This window comes from Nanorana parkeri, unplaced genomic scaffold (genome assembly GCF_000935625.1).
Source record: "Nanorana parkeri isolate BGI_ZX_2015 unplaced genomic scaffold, ASM93562v1 scaffold378, whole genome shotgun sequence".
Taxonomy (NCBI): domain Eukaryota; kingdom Metazoa; phylum Chordata; class Amphibia; order Anura; family Dicroglossidae; genus Nanorana; species Nanorana parkeri.
Genome location: NW_017306646.1, coordinates 145,429 through 162,655, shown reverse-complemented (window position 1 = coordinate 162,655; position 17,227 = coordinate 145,429). Strand labels below are relative to the sequence as shown.

At 39.2% G+C, this 17,227-nt stretch overlaps 1 pseudogene; it reads left to right on the top strand.

The window, feature by feature from the left end:
- Window positions 1–1,618: 1,618 nt before the first annotated feature.
- LOC108789126 lies at window positions 1,619–12,711 on the top strand (annotated as a pseudogene).
- Window positions 12,712–17,227: the final 4,516 nt, after the last annotated feature.

Here is a 17,227-nt window from a genome sequence, read left to right as displayed (position 1 = left end):
CAAAAAATTACACTTTCGGCATTTAACCAAAAGTGCCATTTTCTGCCAATATGTTTCAACGGCCGATATATCGGTACATTACTAATATTACAGCAATGCAGAATGGCACATGCTATAGAGGACTACACATCCCAGCAATACTTTATACAACTATAGCATTTCTGTATAAAGTACTGCTGAGATTTGTAGTCCTCTATAGAGGGTCCCATTCTGCATTGCTGCAATGCAGAATGGCACTACAAAAACCAGCTACAAATAATAATTGTTTTAATTAATTATTTACACTTACCTCTCTTCTGGCTGGTCTTCTGCTGTTTCCTGGTGGGGGATTCAGAAAAAACAGGTCTGTTTTCTGCTTGCTGTGGAGTGTGTCCTCAGTCCTCACAGCCATCCACTCCGATGTGTGCCTGGCTGCCTACCCTGTCTTCAATTTTTCACTGCAGCAGTCCTTGGCTCGCGCCTCGCGGCTCACTTCTTGCAGGGGTCGGCGTGCCCCATAATATCTGGATACCCTAACCCGGAACCGGCCCCCGCCCCCCTCCCCCAATCAGCGCATCGGACTCTAGATGTCTGGAATGAATCTATCAGTATCATGCTGCGCTGAGGCCAACGGTCCCCCCATCTATGCGCCGCGAATGTCAGATGAATGTATGCTCCGACACTCCCGGCACAGAGACGGGGTGCCTGCTGGCCGCTGGATACCATCTGCACTCAGGGCTGTGCTGGGCCCCCCTGAGGCTGAGGCCCTGGTGCGCCCGCACCGGCGGTAGTTCCGCCACTGGTTGCAACATAACCTGTAATGCTTGATATATGGACTTTTAATTAACTATGTGTATCAATGATCTGATCATAAAATGACTGGACTTGGCAATGCACAGATTCATTTGGTACAGTGGGTTCACTCATCACTACTTAGCAGCTACAACCCTTCATCAAAATCCACTAAAATCTAATTCTTTTATATTTTGATGTTATGGTTTGTAAAGCTGGAGTGGAACAGTCTGTAAAGGTCCCCACACACCTTACGATAATCGTACGATAATCGCGGGAAATCCCGCGATCGTACGATTATCGTAAGGTGTGTGGAAGCCCTGCGACCTCTACTACTGTAAGGTCGCACGACTTTTAACTTACGGACATGTTCAAAAACCCGCCGAGCATCATACGATGTTCGGCGGGTTTGTGGCATGTCCGTACGATAAAAGCCGTAGAGGCCGGTGTGCGCAAGCGCACACTGCCCATTCGGCATTGCGGTCATCGGAAGCCCGCCCCTCAGGGGGCGTGGCTTGTGATCATCGCAAGTACGATCTGCCTATGCAAGATAGGCAGATCGTACGTTTTTTAAGTACCTTACAACCATCGCAAGACAAAAGTCTTGCGATGGTTGTAAGGTGTGTGCCCAGCCTTAGGGTCTAGGATAATAACAAGGGTTAGTTATTTATGTTGCATTTTTAACTTAAAGGACAGCTTCAGCTTGATGAAGTTTTCCTATAAATAAAGCACCCATCCCACTGAGTGCAAGCAACCTGCTCATATACTTACCTCATCCCCAAGCCAGCAATTTTACCTGTCTGGCTCCTCTTAATTCTCTATATACGATCTATAACCATATTCATTTTTATTGGTATTCCATCTGTCGTTTGGAGCAGGACTCTCTCCGGAGGAATGAACAGCCAAGGTGCGAATGTATAGAATGAAGCAGAACCAGCTGTGTTCATTATAGAGATAGGTTCACTGGATCAGGGCTGAAAGTAACTATAAAGCTAGGTGGCCTGCACCTGGGGCGAGTGGCTTTAGTAAAGGGCAACTCTACCAAAAGTAAAGTTGTCCATTAGGGGTTTAAAGTGAACATGTGCTTTGCCAATATCAAGATAGATTTAGATATTTATGCTAGTTGGTATGTGAAGATACATTTAATTGTCTCTAATAGAGTACGCAGCTGCATTGCAATTGTATTTTATGTGTACCAAGAGTTTAACTTTAACTTGATGCCTGTGAAAAATTATATAGTAAAAAATGAATTATATGAAACCACAAAGTACTGTTCCCTTGTTATATCAACACACCCAGGATCTCAGGATTTCAAAGGGAGGAGCAGGATACATCTTTTAAATAAGGATCAGTAAGCTCTACTTCAGTGAAAAGATATTTGCCTGGCTAGCATCTACGTGTGAATGTTTTGAAGTAAGTACATTGTGTAACAGATCTCTGGGTCAGAAGTTTTGTTAGACAAATAAAAGGAAAGACCACAACTTTCAGTTATTTAATTTTGATTTATTATAGTGCTATATATTTATCTCTTTTAGAATATTGTAGTTTTTTCAAATGCTTTTAACACTATTGTTATACAGATTTATTATTTTATGCTACTGATTTTATCATTTTGTCTTATATATAAATTACTTTTGTTACACTTTATCAGTATTTTATTTTTATATTACAAAGCAGCCATATTAGGAACTGTGATAGTAAAAATCTGAATATAGAAAATAGCTTGGCAGGTAACAAAACTGACATTGTTTATATATTTGACAAATGTATGTACTTTATATGTTTATTGTTATTCGAGAATTGTAGGAGTGCATAACCTTAGTAAGGAGGGATGGTATATGTTATATTTTATTTTTCAAATATTTTAAGAATTTAAATGTGTTTTTGAAACTTTTGATATACTTGTTCATGTGTGTGCCACCTGTATGCAAATTGTAGGATTGGTTTATTACAGGTGAAGAGGATGTTTACTTTGCAAAGTGAATTTTCACTTTAAAAAGTGAATTTTAACTTAGTGAAGGAGGCGCAATGAAGTACAAATTCACTTTGCAAAAATTCCAAACATGTGCAAGGAAAATTTAGAGAACAGGATGTTTGCTTGCACATGACTGATATCTGCACAACTTCACCTCATTCACTAAGCTAAGTAAATGTTCTCTTTGCATATACATTTTTACTTAGCTTAGCTGAGGTGGAGTTGTGCTAACTTCAATCATCCAATCATGTGAGAGGAGCAAAAATCAGTTTTATTTTTTTAATAATTTTTATTGCACATGATTGGACATCCTTTGACAGCTGAATCTTTGGTTTGTTTCACCTCATTTATTAGGATAAGCAGAAACTTTTGCAAAGTGATCATTCGCTACTCCTTTCACTAACCAGGGTCATAGTGTTTAATATGGTTGTCTTTATAATGTCATGACATTGACCTTTAGTATAAGAGAAATGTGGCTAAGGGAGCCATATTCTCCATTATTACAGGTAACCATCAACATGAAGGTTGCTGTGATTGGAGCAGGAAGCAGTGGTCTTGCATCCATTAAATGCTGCCTAGATGAAGGACTGGAACCTGTTTGTTTTGAAAGGAGTTATGACATTGGTGGACTTTGGAGATACACAGTAAGTTCTAATTTTAATATGCAAAATCTAAAGCAGTTTGGGATGAAATATGTTACTTGTACTTTTAAGTGACAAAAAGAGCAACAAGAATAATAAGTAAAAGTATATGTAAACCTTTCCTCTTCAGTGTTTGATTAGATGTGGTCAGAGTTCTGATTTAAAGTGAACCCTCATTCTAACCCTATTAAATCATCATCGTTGTCTGACAGAGGGCATTGGGCAACAAAAGGTACCTGCTTATTTTTTGTGTTATGGTATAAATATGCTTTTAGTAAGGATGTTATTGATTGCTTGGTAACAAGATTCTGATTTGCCTATCTATTTGTACTACTGGTGATATAAACTTTCTCTTTCATTTTTACTTTAGTCAGAGGTGCAGGATGGTAGAGCCAGCATTTATGAATCTGTTGTTACCAACACCAGTAAAGAGATGATGTGTTACAGTGATTTTCCCTTCCCAGAAGATTGTCCCAACTTTCTGCACAACACCAAGATGGTGGAGTACTACAGACAATATGCTGAGAGGTTTGCACTAATGAAATACATACAATTCAAGGTATGTTCTGTACGTAATAAATACAGAGTTAAAGTGGCACTAAACCCAGGAGTTAAATCTTAAAAATGCATTCAAGCACCTTAACTATTAACAAAAATGTATCTTATTTGTATATCACTCAGCTGTAGATCCTCAAATCATCTCTGAATTGGTGCTGACACTGTCCTTCCTACTGGAGGGTGGCTACTTTTGTTCTCCATGGTCCCTGTGTGTGTTGTAAAGTAGCCACCGCTCCAAGCTCACTCCCATGATGGACTACAATCTCGTTTGCTAAAAACAAAACCAAACCAAAAACAATAATGCATAGTTGGTATACTCCCCGTGCCTTCTACTACCAGAGATAACAATTTTCTAAATAGTTGAATAACACTTTCAGAGAGAAAGAATATCTTTAGTGCTTAGCGCTTTTTATTATAAAATCCAACATGCTTTGCAAACACAGGGTCATGTAAGGCTGTACGCCCTGTAGTAAATGTTACATAAACAGTACCAATTCTATACAAGAACATTTTAAAAGTAAACATTGAAAAAACAATTGACCAAATGGCTATAGTTTGTCTTTAATAAAACTTACAGTGCCGTGTTTTGATTATTTTTTTTAGACATTGGTTTGCAGTGTGAAAAAACATCCCAATTTTCCTAGGACTGGTAAATGGGAAGTTACCACAGAAAAAGATGGAAAGAAGCAGACAAGTCCTTTTGATGGCGTTATGGTCTGCAGCGGACACCATTCAGACCCACACTTTCCTTTGGGCATTTTTCCTGGTGAGCAATATTTGTCTCAGGTCTACATTAGGAACTACAGGACAATCCTTTCCGGAACAGATAATCAAACAATTCTAGCAGGTTATACATTGAACCCTTACGAATAACGCCTTGCAACACCCAATTTCGAACAGCCATTGACAATATATGTTGAACCTCTAATTATACGGGTCAAATAAATACTCTAAATGCTCCTTTGTTATAATTTCACAAATAGGGATAAGGTTCAGGTTCCCTGCTACCATGGGTTTGTGGGAATTTGCTATAGTAACCATATTGCACTGCTTTGCCTTTAAACTTAGATCAGCTGGTTTAGAAGCCCCCTCACTATAAAAGGGTGTGGTCAAAGCAGCCATATTGACCATGTGCATTAGCTGTGATAGGAAAAACTTAGAGAGTGTTGCTGATAAAGTACATAGCGAGAGATTAGTGTAGAACTTGTAGGCACTAGCTGGTCTGATAAAGTAGATGTAAACACTTAGGGGGTCATTCACAAAGCTGCCGATGGCAACCGAGTGAATGACCTAGCTGAAGTGAAGTGAGCCGCACAACGTTCGGCTATTCACTATGGCTCAGTACGGCTGAAATCAGCCGTACACCGGCTGAAATCAGCCGTACACCGGCTGAAATCAGCCGTACATCGTCTGCCTTCAGCTGAACTGTGCCGAAGTGCAGAAGGACTTCGACTCAGCCAATCCAACATCTGGATCGACTGAGCCGAAGCTCCGGCAGCTCACTCGCTGCTGTTCACCCCTATTCACATAGGGGCCGATTGGCAGTGCGTGAATAGCCAAATGCTGCATTCGGCTATATGTTTACATTTTGTGCTCAACTTTTTCGCTGCAACACCTTGTCTATGCTCATCAGTGCACCAACAAGGCTGCTGTATAGGACCAGAGGTCCTAGTAAAGACAATGTCACTACATAGATATAATAGAAAAATGACTAGTTTCAGGTTAACATTGACAATTTGTTTATCTTGTAGGAATAAATACATTTAAGGGAAAATACTTCCACAGCAGAGAGTATAAAACATCTAAAGGATTTGAAGGGAAATGTGTTCTTATTGTAGGGATAGGAAATTCAGGAGCAGATATAGCTGTGGAGCTGAGTCGTACTGCATCTCGGGTATGATAAAATACTTTCAATTATATGACAATAAAAAAGATTATATTAGTAACCATGTGGGTGTTCATATTAGCTTCTTCTCTAAATCCTCTAACTTATCTGTATATTTGTGTAAAATTAGGATTCCTGGCTCAAATCTTGTCATGTAAATTTCATACCCTATTCAAAGTATGCAAAGGAATACTCTAAATCAAAATATTGGCTCTCCCCTTTGTTGTAAAGTTTTGTGCCAATGAAAGCTCTTCAGATATAATTTAGTGAAATGTATGGGCTTTTCAATATTTTTAGATCAACATGCAAAAGAGCTAGATGTAAATAATCAATGTACGAGGGTGAGTCAAAAATTATCTGCACTATGGCTGTAGAATTTTTTTTAATCAACTTTTAGAAAAGACGAATACATAATTTTGCACATAATATCCTTGATTTTAAATACAATGGGGTTGACTTACTAACCTTATAAACACGCCACGAACAAGTATACACCTCTGTAGTGTGTTCCCTCCCAGCATGATCTATTGGTGGAATCTAGACACCTTTGTAGTGTGTACACACCCAGCAGGTGTGTTGTGCAAAGCCCTGCATGAATTGCAAGGTGATGTTGTGTAAATTAGCTCTATGTTGCGTTGCTTGCGTTGATGAATGCAGGAATGTAAATGCATGAGCTAACCATTCTTGTCTAAACTGTGAAGCAGCATTATATATGCATCATGTGCATGATTTTTCCATATATGGCATTAGTGGAAATATGCTTTTAGAGACTTTTTGGTTGATAAATACGTTTTGCTGTGTGAAAATCACACGCACCTGGTGCGTGCGTGTGTTTAGGTTAGTAAATCACCCCCAATTTGTCCATCTGTCAACAAGCTTTCGTATTCCCTCATTAAAAAATGTTTTAGACTGAGCTGCGAGCCATGAATGCACCGCTGTCTTCATTTCTTTATTAGAGGTGAATCTTCGTCCTCGTAGGGCTGCTTTCAGGGGATCAAAGCCACATAATCCACTGTCAGTCTTCAATTTGACAGAATTATTTCACATGTACGCACAATGTTGTCATCTGCCGTGGACGAGGATAGGTGTCTGGCTCCTTCTTGATGGCTAATTCTTGTGCAACCTTGCTTGAACTTCTCTATCAATTAATATTCGCTTTTTCATGACAAAACACTTTTTCCATACTGTGCACAAAGTCTTCAATAAATAATGGCACAAGGCACACCCTCAGACCACAAGAAAAGAATCACTGCATGCTGCTCCTCTTTCCTGCAAATCACATCCATTTTTTCTCGGACCGCAGTTACAAATGAACGGACGTAACACATTCACAGCACGGCAGTGACTGGAGAGACAGTAGTCTTGAATTGAAAGCGCTGATAAGACCGTGCGGCCAACAGAAGTTTTAATATAACGCTTAATTTTTGATTCGGCCTCGTACATATATGTTTTGAAAACTCTGTTTCTGTGCATGATTGTAATTATATATATATATATATATATACATACACTATATTGCCAAAAGTATTTGGATGCCTGCCTTTACACGCACATGAACTTTAATGGCATCCCAGTCTCAGTTCGTAGGGTTCAATATTGAGTTGGTCCACACTTTGCTGCTATAACAACTTCAATTCTTCTGGGAAGGCATCCACAAGGTTTAGGAGTGTGTCTATGGGAATGTTTGACAATTCTTCCAGAAGCTAATTTATGAGGTCAGGTACTGATATTGGACAAGAAGGCCTGACTCGCAGTCTCCACTCTAATTCATCCCAAACATGTTCTATCGGGTTGAGGTCAGGACTCTGTGCAGGCCAGTCAAGTTCCTCGACCCCAAACTCGCTCATCCATTTTTTTATACACCTTGCTTTGTGCACTGGTGCGCAGTCATGTTGGAACAGGAAGGGGCCATCCCCAAAATGTTCCCACAAAGTTGGTAGCATGAAATTGACTAAACTTTCTTGGTATGCTGATGCCTTAAGAGTTCCCTTCACTGGAACTAAGGGGCCAAGCCCAACCCCTGAAAAACAAACCCACACCATAATCCCCCTCACCTCCAAACTTTACCCCGTGGCACAATGCAGTCAGGCAAGTACCCTTCTCCTGGCACACGCCAAACCCAGACACAGGTCCATCAGATTACCAGACAGAGAAGCATGATTCGTCACTCCAGAGAACATGTCTCCACTTCTCTAGAGTCCAGTGGCGGTGTGCTTCACACTACTGCATCCGACGCTTTGCATTGCACTTGGTGATGTAAGGCTTGGATGCAGCTGCTCGGCCATGGAGACCCATTCCATGAAGCTCTCTATGCACGGTTGTTGTGCCAATCTGAAGGCCACACGAAGTTTGGAAGTCTGTAGCTAATGACGCTGCAGACAGTTGGCGACTTCTGCGCATGCACTGACCCCGCTCTGTAATTTTACGTGGCCTACCACTTTGTGGCTGAGTTGCTGTTGTTCCCAGTTGCTTCCACTTTGTTATAATACCACTAACAGTTGACTGTGGAATATTTAGTAGCAAGAAATTTCACTAAACACCTGAATCCAATGATTTGGAGGGGTGTCCCAATACTTTTGGCAATATAATGTATATATATATATATATATAATATATATGTAGTTTATACATAGAGCCAGCCATATAGGCACATTACACATGCTTTGCATTGCTGCATAGATGATGTGTTTTTCTGCCCCTACTATCAGTTTAACTCATTAAAAACTAGGCACTTAATATTTTGCTGATATAATTGATTTGGTTTTTTTCAGAGAAATTGCAACATAGACTTTTCCCTTGTGCACATATATTTAGATCTCAATATTTAATAATGTTTTGTAATGTACTGTAAGTAAAGCAGGATAGTATTTTTTTAAAAATTTTTACCCTTATTATATCAGATGTAACAAACACCAGATGGCACTCAAAAGTGTGTTGAGCACCGATTAATATAACATAAATCAAGCACAATCTGTGCAGAATATAGAATGTAAGTGTATTTGTTTTATCTGTTTATGTGGTTTTAATAAAAAGCTTTTAAGTGGTAACTCACCCCTTCAGCAATGCTTTCATTGCATTGCTGAAGGGGTGAAGTTTACTGAGATGGTGGATCTGAGCAGGAATATCAGCATGTAAAAACACTTAAGACCTTTGATAACAATAAGGTCATTAACACGTGGTGAGTTTGTCGGGAGAGCACTTGGTGTAGGGAACATTATTTTTTTTATTTTTTTTTATGTATTCACAAGCAGTGTTTTCAATAGAAAGAGGACAGAACATCTTAAATCACTGAAAGACTTTTATTACTTTACATTTGCTAACTGCAACATTGTAGATAATTTATGGTTATGTAAAAGCCTACTTTTTTGTAACAATCATTTATACTTAAGCACATTTATACAGTTAGTTTGCACAAATTGCAGATTTTGCAGTTGGTGCTGTAAGACAGAGCATGTCCCAGATGTCATTTTCACAGCCAGGATTTGCCCACAATAGTGACTGGGGAGAAGTGGAAGGGGGGTATGGTGTATGGCCAAGGTATTTATTACATTTGTTTCAGTATAAACTGGACAATCTCTTAGATTATACTGCAGTGCCTTGGGAAATGTTTGTGTCATCTTAACATTGTAGTTTCATCCATTTTTTTCATGTGATTGTCATAATTATTACCAATGAAAACACGTATAAAAAAATTAACTAAAACCACAGGACATGTAATCTCCATTTTACTTGTATAGGTATATCTTAGCACCAGAAGAGGCTGCTGGGTTACCAGACGGGTAAGACGATATCTGTTTTGATGCACGGTTCCAGAACTTCCTGAGGAACACACTGCCAACCCCTATTGTCACATGGATGACTGAGAAGAAAATGAATGAATGGTTCAACCATGCTCACTATGGTCTTTGGCCTAATGACAGGTAGTGTAAATAAAATAAGATAGGTGGCCTGATTATAATTATAAAGGATCTGGGGTGCAGATTTTTAAAGTTGGCTCATCTCTTGTGGTTTTATATAATAGCATGTATAACCTTTATTGACTTCATTTTTTTCTCAGTATTAAGTATAAAGAACCTGCCAGGAAGGGGGTCTAAACACCTGGTCTTGAAGTGGTTAATGATGAAATACCAAGTCGTATCATATGTGGATATGTGGTGGTGAAGCCTTGTGTGACAGAGTTTACTGAAACATCTGTGAAGTTTGATGACGGAAGCGTTGAGGAAAACATTGATGTTGTTGTCTTTGCTACGGGATATCGCTACTCATTTCCATTCCTTGATGAATCCATTATAGAGATTGAAGATAAAGTAAATTTGTACAGAAGTGTTTTCCCAGTAAACTTGGAGAAAGCCACGCTGGGTGTCACTGGTCTTATTCAGCCTCTTGGCCCAATCATGACGGCTTCAGAAATGCAGGCTCGATGGGTAACAAGGGTCTTCAAAGGTAAAATTATATCCATGTTGTGACTAAAATTTAAATGTGCTAAGCTAGACTTACTTTTTAATGTTAGATGCTGGTAAAGGTAACATATGCAGCAAAACAAAATGTAACAAATGTTTACTTAGATTAGTAAAAATGGGAGCCTGTGCATTAAATTGAATTAGCCGTAGCAAAACTACCAGCCATTTGAGTACCACACCCAGTGATATGGGCCAGCAGCAAAAGGTCTGTACATATATTATGCCACATCAGTTATTGTGCTCCAGCACTGTAGTGGTTCCAAACAATGTTTTTGCAGTTGGACCTCGGCAACAAGTTCCTTATGTTTGCTCCAAGGTAAATCTTACATTCCGTCCTCAACTTTGCAGCCTATTCCAGTGCTCAGGCAAACAAAAATATCTCTGGCTATTATCTGTCAGATATTACACTCTAATGTTTATTTCAAAATAAAATATGCCTTGTCTCTCCCTCTTACATTGTAGCCATACCAAGCCGCTTTCATATTGTCCAGCTACTGCACAATATTTTTGGCCATTACCTATCAGATAATACACTATAATGTTTATTGCAAGATAAAACCTGCCTCATCTCTCCCTTTTATATTGCAACCTAACAAAGCTGCTTATTTACTGTCCAGCAACTAATCAATATGTATGGCTGCTGTCTCTCAGATAACACACTTTAATTTTAATTGCAAGTTAAAGCGTGGTTTGTCTCTTTCTATTTGCTGTTGTTTGAAGTGCTCCTTTCCCCTGATGCTATTCACTTTCTACCACATACCTGAAGTCTATATTTTTTATATTTTGGAAATAATTGGAGATACAGGGATGGAAAAGGGATTTGGAGAATGTGGGGTTGTGGTTTTGTAGTGTTTTCTGCACCCTATTTTGACGTTTTATTAAACGTTTAGGACAATGCTGTGTGGTGAAAAAAATAAGTTCACAAACTAGGGATGTCCCGATACCGATGCTAGCATCTATTGGTATCGGCAAGTACATGAGGGGAAGTACTTGTACTTGTACTTGGGCCTGAAAAAGTGGCTCCGGGACATCCCTATCACAAACTACTGAATGCTATTAGACTGTTTTGCCACTGTTCAATTTGTACAAAGTTGAGGGCTTTCACTTTTATGTTTAAGAGTAAACTTACCTATACATTTTCAATCTGCTGTGGCTGTTACTTTCAATGGTCAACTCATATACCATGCCCAGTCTGGGGGAGAGCCAGGCAGTGGGAAGCAGGTCTGCACTGCAGGCCCAGAGTTGAGCTTTAAATTTTCATAAATGCTGATGGAAAGTCCTTCCTTGTTTAATTCTAAAAACAGTTTTGAGTCATATTGATTAGGGTAGGAATTAACCCGAGAATAAAAATGAAAAAATAGCATTTATTTTTTGTGAGTTCAGCATAACTTACCATTGGGAATTCTATGTTTTTATGTTAATTATTTCCAGGTTTGTGCAAATTGCCATCACAAGATGGAATGGAAAAGGACATTGAAATGAAAAAAAAATCTTGATTGAAAGGTATTTTCATCTTTTTTAGAATAATTTTATCACCAACCTTCTTATTTTGTGTTCTGCTCCAACAGCCAATTAAGTGGGTATGAACAATGTAGAACAAGTCTGTATGGGGATGTAACAAAGTATTTAAGGGAATTGACCGTAGTTCTCCACCATGGCTTAGTATGTTGCTTAGGACCTTATGCTGGGATAAGACTCAGGTTCCAATAGGCAAGCAGAATTAGGAGAGTGTGTGGAAGGTGTCAGTGAGTGTGCAGTGGCTTAATAGGTGAACCTGTTGCTTTGTCCTGAATGTTCAAATAACATATTCACTTTGAAATTAGGATATAGTGCGGTGTAGCAAGGTTGCTTTTTTAAAGTAGTTTTTTGAAAAACTTACTTTTTAAGGCATGCCACTGAGATAGTACTGTTACCAATCATTACCTATTTACTGACTTAGTGGTTGATGTATATACTGTGTCCACTGTAAGGTTTTGTGCCTACATCACTATCGGTTGTCAGATTCAGTTCCCTGCCATTCATAATTTAAGTTTCTCACAAATTTTAAGAAAAGTGTATTTGCTTTTGTATCTCATAATTTGCCTGATGTAGAAATATAATCACTTATCATCTCAATGTTTACTTATTATAGGTTTGGTAAAGAATACAGTCTGGGGCTGGATTACATTGAATATCTGGATGAACTAGCCATCGACATAGGCTGTAAGCCTAATATTTTGGGACTGTTAGTGACAGATCCTGTTCTAGCTTTATAAATAGTCTTTGGACCATGTACACCAGCTCAGTACCACCTGAGAGGCCCAGGGCAATGGCCAATGGCCAGGAAGCAAATTATGACTACATTTGATCGAATACTGAAACCTACTAAAACCCATGTGGTTCACACCCATGGACATAAATCATTGACAAAAGTTTATGTAATAGGGGCACTGTGTATATTTGTTTTGCTCTCTGCTACGGCTTTGTGCAGAAATTAAAAACAAAAATGTATTTTAACGTGATATTGAAGTACTGTATATCTAACAATGGAGATGGAGCTGTAACCTTATTTTTTAAACTGTGGATGATTTTCTAAAAGTAATACACTTTTATATAGTAATATTCTGTACAAATACAAACCACATCATCTTAAAACACATTGGGGTTGGTTTATTAAAGCTAAATCAAGCAGATATGAAAGAAAAAACTAAAAACATGCAAGTTTATTGCACACGTCTAAAATATGGTTCCTTCTCACCCTTTTTAAAACTGTAAATAAAGCTTAAATAAAACACCTGCAGGGGAAAAAAAAGTTAGTTAATACACTCATCTTTCTTCCGGCCTCTGTTGTGCAGACGGTAATGTCATCATCCTACTGATGAGATCCTGGGAATTACTGAGTACATCAAATCTCAAGAGAAGATGCTGAAGCACAGTGAAGGGTCATCTTATCAGGGCTACTTAACATTTCTCAGGATCTTGCCAAAAGGATGACTTTACTTTTGCCTAGATGCCAAAGACAGAAGCTGGAAGAGAAATAAGTATATTATCTAAATCCCACCCCCAGAGGTTTTTTCTTTAGTGAGTGATTTAGCAAGGGGTAGGGACACTTAAAAGTGGACCATGCATTTGACAGGGAAACCCAAACTCAGGGGATTCAATAACGTTGACTGCTGAAGACAAATTAAAAGAGTAAATTTATTTATTGATCATGCATACATGGAGAGCAATACAGTACACAGTATTGGGTGCTAAAACAATTACATATGTTGTGAGTTGGGTGGGAACCTGACTAACTATATCCTTTGAAGTGTGAATCTTCTTCCTGGTGGCATCTGTTAAGGTGATGATGACCATTCGCATATGTTTAGGATTCTTCTAAAAGGACAGCTGTTGTACACAGATTTGTAAGCAGCATTCTTGGGTGGGCAGGATGTTAGACAATATTTGATTAAAACTGAATATGTTAAAAAATAAAATAGTTGTTCTAATTTCCCTTTCACTTTTTAGGTGCAAAGTCAACTTTAATGTAGTTATGTGTTTATTAAAATATTTGCATCACATTACACATCTAGTGTAAACTCTTAAATTATACTTGTTATTAGCCTGGTACTATCCAGGGTACTCCCTGTACAGCAGTTCTTGACTGGTAACAGAGAGGGGCAGCACAAGGGGCCAATTGCATGTGCTGCATGTGCATATGCTGACAAAGAAAATGCTGAAATAGTCATCAGTCTGTTGCTGATCCTTGACTATCCAGTCACAGCTCAATGCATGGAGGTGACTGAGTGTATTTCTGCATTGCAGAAAACCAGGTCACCAACCTGGCTGTGCTATCTGACTGTGTAGCGAATAACTACACAAGAGCTGCCAGAATAACTCAGGTCACCACTAGTTGTCTAGGAGTTTTGGGCTTCAGCTGCCCCATTAGCATTAAACCGCCCTCTTTAACAAAGCTGATATCTACTCCAGAAGTACAATGCTGAGTAACTTTTATTAACATCTTCACATTGGGGAGAGGGTATAGGGGTCCTAAACATCCAGGGTGTAAGAGACATATACTTTTACCATTTCCATTAGCGCAAGTTAGTTTGGTTCACTATATACTCCAGACTCACCAGACTATCTAAGTAATTCAATGTAGATCCATTTGTAGCACAATTGAATAGGTATGGGAGCTGCAGATGAACAGGGACAAGCACAGGACCACAGCAGGAGAGAAACCAGACTTGCTCCCGAGGCCCTGTATGTTCCAGGCAGTGGCACCTCCAGCAGCCATCTGCTTCCCTGGTTCTCCTCCCTGGCAACAGCATAGGCCTCCTTCATCATTGAGGCCTAGTGAAACACCTCCCACACTCCAGCATCCCATTCATCATGCCTGTAAAATATATAATCCACTTGTTTGCAGATGATCTGAAACTAGGGTTGCCACCGGTCCAGGATTCACCCGGACAGTTCGGGTTTTGAATGCTGTGTTCGGGTTGCATGGCAACAGAAACCCGGACACAAGATGTCAGGCACACAGCAGAAACCAAAATAAAAAAAAAGATAGGGGCTACTGGCCCCCCACTGAAAATAGTCTCAACTGTGATATTTACATATGAAGGGGCGGCACTATTTACATACTGTATAAAAAAGCCGCAACTCATTCTTCCCAAAAAAATTCCATACGTCGCAAGAGTGTTCGGGTTTCGATGGAAGACAAGGTGGCAACCCTATCTGAAACTGGACATGCAATATCAAAGATGTGCATAAACAATAATCAAAAAAGCAAGGTTTCATATCATGTCCAAGCATGAAGAAAACTTTTCGCCTCACTCCCAGTTTTACTGTAAAATCTGGGGGATTCAGCAATTTGTTTCAAGCAGTAAACTAGAACAAAAATGTACTCTCCCCAATACTTTGAGCCAGCGTGAGACACTGCAGCTGTCACATGTCGGCTATATAGATTGAGAACTGAACGGCCACAAACCGCTGATCGCTTAGTGCATGATCTTGTCCCTGGCGAGAGTGGTGACTGTCAGTCACTGCTTCCCAGAGGGATTACCCCCTCCCCTCTCCATTCATCCAGTGCTCATTGGAGGGACAGACAAGGGAGGGAACGGGCACAGATGGCTCTGGCTCTAGAGAGGCAGAGCCAGCTGTCAATCAGGCAGCGGGGTGGATCTGGGCAATATTGTCGGGATCTTTCCGGGCTGCAACGCAACTCTTTGCTGTCAGCATATAGCAGGCAATAGTAAATGCAATCCTGTGACCAAAAAGAGAACTAAAGCCAAAGAAAAGGATTTTTTTTTTAAATAAAGTTTTTTTTATTGTTTTAGAGCCAGTTTTACTGTCAGTGTGCATATGTAGGAAAACAAAAAGCAACATGTGCACTTCTTGGCCCTACGAGGCCCAAACAACAAATCGCACAGACATTGTGGTATCGCTATAAACATGAACGTCAGAAATAGAATTTGTTTGGCGGTGGGCCATGGTAATGGCAAGAAATATACAATTAAAGTTTTAAAATCTATTTTTTTATTATTTTAGGACAGTTTTTCTTTAATGAAGGCAGAATTTGTCCTGAACAAACTACAGTAAAGTATAATTATCCTGGATACACTAAGGGTACACTAAGCAGTTGCAAAGATATTATAGTTTTACTAACACCATTTGCAAAGCTGGTATTAAGAATTAGTTCATGTGGAATTTGGCAAGTTTGCTAGACTAAAGAATAACTGATTAACACGCAGTTATGATGACCAAAGCATAGAGAATTTTACTAATACATAACTATACAAAACCTTTGCCACATTTTGCAATGTTCTTCATAAAGTTGTACTGCAATAGCTTGCTCTATCTGTTTGTGACATTTTGCAATTTTCTATGTAATGTGGTGATGCAAGTTATCTATCTATCTATCTATCTATCTATCTATCTATCTATCTATCTATCTATCTATCTATCTATCTATCTATCTGTCTATTGTTATGGAAATTCACTTAGTTAAAGTATGTCAAACACAAAGAATTTCCCCCGTGCTTAAAAGCAAAGTTGTATTAAGCTCTTTTGTGCAAGGACCGAAGGTACCTCTGTAGAGTCTATTTGCTAATATTTGTTATTTATTAACTCAATACAGTTTTATCTTTTAGATTTAGTCAGAAAATTATTTTTTTTGTGCACGGATACTGATTTTGGTGTGTTTTAACAATTGAATTGTGTATTTTTATCGGTTTAATATTAATTTGAGAAACATTTGCGCAATTATCGCAGGGCCTACAAATTTAGTATCACCATCTTTTTATTCTACCGGGCCTGCGCTTTCAGAAAATATATGGTTTGGGGGGTCTTTTACAAACGCTAGCAACGCAGCAGTTGAAAATCAAACCAATAGGAAAAAATTGCAGAAAATTCAAAAATGGCTTGGCCAGCTGATTTGAAAAATGTTCCGGAGGGCTTGGCAGCGAAAGGGTTAAAGGCAAGGAGCCCAGCGCATTGCTCTTAGTACTCACAAACCGGCAAACGCCTCCACACACTGCAAACTTGTCTCCAAGCCCATGAGAAGGTTTTCATACTGATGGTTTTACCGCTGGTCCCGATTCAACCCAAGTACCCTCTGCTAGAGCATTCCTCAGTTACATCCGACACAGGGAGACAGATGACAATCCCTAAAACACACACATCCTAGAATACAATGTCCACATCATTCCATATAATAAAATGTCCACAACAGTCCCTCCTCTTATGCTCCCCCATGTCATATGCTCCCCCGTGTCCCTCGATGAATCTCGATCTTCTTCTTTGATACAAAAAGTCCTGAATCCATGAAACAAAACAGACAATTGAAAACAACGGAAAGTCAATGTTTTTCACGCAAATCTTGACACATAGGAAAGAAAATTAATCTTGAAAGCAAATCTTGACTCGGAGGTTCTGCTCTTCGGGAGGTGACTTAGAGGAGGTGGTGGGTCGTGTT